This window comes from Octopus bimaculoides, chromosome 1 (genome assembly GCF_046866305.1).
Source record: "Octopus bimaculoides isolate indiv1 chromosome 1, ASM4686630v1, whole genome shotgun sequence".
Taxonomy (NCBI): Eukaryota; Metazoa; Mollusca; class Cephalopoda; order Octopoda; family Octopodidae; genus Octopus; species Octopus bimaculoides.
The window spans coordinates 132863020-132867152 of record NC_142928.1 but is presented as its reverse complement, the minus strand read 5'-3'; the positions used below and the strand labels follow the sequence as shown (position 1 = coordinate 132867152).

The 4133-nt window shown below is 40.5% G+C and overlaps 1 long non-coding RNA gene across 1 annotated transcript; it reads right to left on the bottom strand.

Moving 5' to 3' along the window:
* Positions 1-667: 667 nt before the first annotated feature.
* LOC149137734 (uncharacterized) lies at positions 668-3239 on the bottom strand. Its single transcript, XR_016243373.1, has 2 exons — positions 2685-3239; positions 668-903 (listed from the first exon to the last, which is right to left on the bottom strand). It is a non-coding gene; the product is annotated as an uncharacterized LOC149137734 (long non-coding RNA).
* Between the last annotated feature and the right edge of the window lie 894 nt (positions 3240-4133).

The window sequence follows — 4133 nt, the reverse complement described above, 5'->3', positions numbered from 1 at the left end:
CAGAAACATGAAAAAATATATATAAATATATATCGCGCCTTATTCAGATGTCACCAATTGTTCCATTCTTGTATATGTTTCATTTTAAAATCTGAAAACAAGAGCAGTTCGTTTTGATGGGACATACTGTTGTTTTTGAATGGCATAGCTAGTTGCTAGAACAATTTTTTGATAGATAACAGCAGAAGCAGTTCGTATTGGGTCTAATGGTTTACATTGTTGAAGATGACGTGACTGCACAATATTTACAAGGAGGATCAATGCTGCGAGGTGAACTCTTGAGGTGGTTTTTGTTTTCATTTTCGTTATACATTATACAGTATGTCTTCTGTCATACTGTCCTGATGATTATGCCAAAGTTACTAAAAATGGAATGGTAGACAGACATAGAAAATGATAACCGAAAGGTTCCTCACCTTGCTTTTCGAATGCGAAGTTGCTGTCTTGACCAATGTACTGTTCTAGTTTGCTTCAACTTCTTAGAGATATATTTTCGGGAAAGCTTTGCTGTATCTTTCATAGATATGTAAACCAACTATTTATAGTTCTGAAATCAGGTTGGATCATAGATACTGTACAGGGTCTCCATAAAGTTTAATTAAGTTATTAGAATTCTTCAGTTAAAATTGTATCTTTCAAAAGTTAATGTTATGCTTCAAATATAATACAAGATGTAAATAATTTATTGTTTTACAGTTTCACATTAAATTTGTGTATACTGTTATCAAATCACGTTTACTTAAAATCTTCGACCAGAATCTTCGATAGGCGCAGACATGTAGTGGTAGTTTAGAAGCTCGCTAAACAACCATGTAGTTTGGGGTTCAGTGCCACTGCGTTGTACGCCGGGCAAGTGACTTCTACTGTAGCCTCTGGCCGACCAAAGCCTTGTGAATTTGTTGCCTGAAAGTATATATACATATATATAGGAAGTAGAAACCTGTTAATATTCAAATATTGCCTTTTGCCATATTAAAATGAATTTTTTAATCGATATATATATATATATATATATGATTCATATATATATATATATATATATATATATAAAGATGGTATCGCCGGAATTCGAACTCGAACTCACTGGAGAAAATAAGAGAAAAATTATTCCAGCCTATGTTATAGCGACTCTGCCAATTCACCCACTTTCTAATTTTATGTCAGAATCAACAATGGCATATTTTCTCTTCCCTTCTTTCAGTGACGCTGCTGTATGACGATTTGAAAAGGAAATGTCGTTATGTGCAACGACATATCCGCCGATATGAGCGTCGAAAGGAGAGTAAAAGGACTCGGGGACAGTTTCTGAAGGACCCGTACGGGTTTACTAAGAAGTTGTTCACTGAACCGAAGAGCGGTTCTTTATCGTGCACGAAAGAAGAACTGGATGCTCATGTCAAAGAAACATACAGCGATCCGCACCGTAACCAGCCACTGCCACCTTTACATGGGCTAAATCATCTCTCAGAACCTGATATCAAATTCCAAATTGGGGACATCATGGAGAGAGAGGTGAATGATTTCGTAAGAAAAGCGAGAGCAAAGAGTGCCCCAGGAAGTGATGGCGTCTCATATAAAGTCTATAAATATTGCAATCGTCTGCGAAAGAAGCTCTTTGTCCTACTCCGACAACTGTGGCGCGAAGAGACTCTGGTAAAAGACTGGTGTAAGGCAGAAGGTATCTACCTGCCGAAAGAGGCCAATGCAAAGACTTTAAAACAGTTTAGGCCGATATCCTTATTGAATGTGGAATGCAAGATCTTTATGGGAATTCTTTCCAGGAGAACAGTAACATATTTACAAAATAACGGGTATGTTGATGAGTCTGTTCAAAAGGCTGGAATCCCCGGGATCCCTGGATGCGTTGAACATTGTTTTTCGATTTGGAAAGCGATCCAGGATGCCAAGCAGAAAAAGAGAAGTTTGAACGTGGTATGGCTTGACCTAGCTAATGCATATGGCTCAGTGCCACACGAATTACTGATAAGAGCCATGGACCACTTCCACATTCCAGACAAAGTGATCAAAATAATGAGGATGTACTATGACAGTTTCGAAATGAGGTTTACAGCTGGAAATTTTACAACAGATTGGCACCGATTGGAGATTGGTATTGCTGCTGGCTGTACAATATCTGTCACGTGGTTTATCTTAGTCATGGAGTTGATTTTGAAAGCGGTGGATTTTTCGGTACAAATCGCCCATGTACAATCGCCTAAGAAAGCCTTCATGGATGACGTGACACTTCTAGCTACAGATAAACAAGTCATGCAGAATGCCCTCTTGAGACTAGACGAACTTGTGAGGTGGTCTAGGATGCGGTTTAGAGCAAAAGAAGTCGCGTAGTCTGACATTTGTTAAGGGAGTGCAGAAAGAATTCAAGTTTCGAATAGCTGAAGAAAGCATTCCAACAGTCAAAGAAGAACCCGTCAAGAGCTTGGGGCGTGTATACGCTGGAACATTGTCAGATAGAAGTCGCGGAATGGAAATCATGAAACAAGCCGAAGTTGGATTATCAGCGATTGATAACTCGAAGTTACCAGGTAACTATAAAATTTGGTGCTTGCAGTTCGGTTTGTTCCCGCGACTTTCGTGGCCACTCTTAATATACGAGGTAGCCTTGTCACGAGTTCAAATCATTGAACAAAAATGTAATGTGTTCATTAGAAAGTGGCTAGGCCTACCTCGGATGTTGAACAGTTCAGCTCTTTATTGTAAAAGACGTTCGTTGCAGTTACCACTAGCATCAATAGTCGAAATATACAAACTAGGGAAGATACGGACGGTGATGATGCTGAAAGAATCGAAGGATACGGAAATCAGGCAGAACCCACCAGAGGTGAAAACAGCCAGGAAGTGGAAAGCAGAAGCAGAGACTGATGACATCTTGTCTTCTCTTATACACAGAGATATGGTGGGTGCAACACAGAACCATCGGAGAGGACTTGGTTTTGGCGCAAATCAGTTCAAACCGTTTGCAGATATGATGCGGAGCGAACGCAGATCTGTTGTTAGCAACAGCGTCAAAACAAGAGAAGCAGAGAGAAGAGAGCTTCATTTGATCCGATGTAGTCAACAAGGACAGATAAAGAGGTGGGAAGAACATGTTGTTGAGAGGAAAATACGTTGGGATGAAATATGGAAGTGGACGACATCTCGGCTAAGTTTTCTGATTCGTTCATCCTATGATATTTTGCCGTCACCTAGGAATCTCGTAAGATGGAACGTCTCAGAGAATGACATATGCAAATGCGGAAAGGTCGGAACACTGAAACATATTCTTTCCAACTGTTCCTTAGCATTGAATAGATATACATGGAGACACAACTTGGTCCTGAAGGTTATCTTAATGCTATGAAGAACCAAATTCATCTCAACAACACTGAGAAAAACCGTTGAAAGAACCATCTAAAGATTTTATTACCTTCGTTCGCTCAGGTCAGCGGATTCGTTTCAAGAAAAAGAACAAGAAACTTCCTGTGAGACATGAAAAGTGGAACGACTATTGGGAAGTGACTGCAGATTTGCCTGGGTGCCAGGCATTCTTTCCCATCCCAGTTATGGAAAAACCTGACATTTTAATGTGGTGTGAAAGAAGAAAAATTGTAAATCTAGTTGAGTTAACGGTTCCTCATGAAGATAATATGGACGCCGCGCGGGCTCGAAAGATGGACCGTTATGAAAACCTCCTCGAGAAATGTGAAGACGCAGGCTGGAAAGCGGAGCATTTTCCAATCGAAGTCGAATGTAGAGGATTTGTAGGAAACAGTGTGAAACGACTGCTGTTATCGTTAGGCCTAACTCATCGTAAGGTAAATACCACCATTACCGATATCCAAACTACAGTGGAGAAAGCTAGCCACTGGATTTGGTTAAAAAGAGACGATGAGCGATGGCTAGAGAAATATTGAGCTTTGTTTTAATAATCAGTTGATCTAGCAAGCGAGGCCTCATATCAGTGAGGGCGGGGCCGGTGCGCATTGATGCCGTCGAGAGGTAGGCCTCGAAACGGCGCGCGTTCTCTCCTGATGACCCCATACACTTGCTGGCTTCCGGTATGCGGAGTTCTTGACTGGTAGCACTTGCATGTGCAAGTTGTTTGCAAGACACATAACATAATTTTTACTTGAATA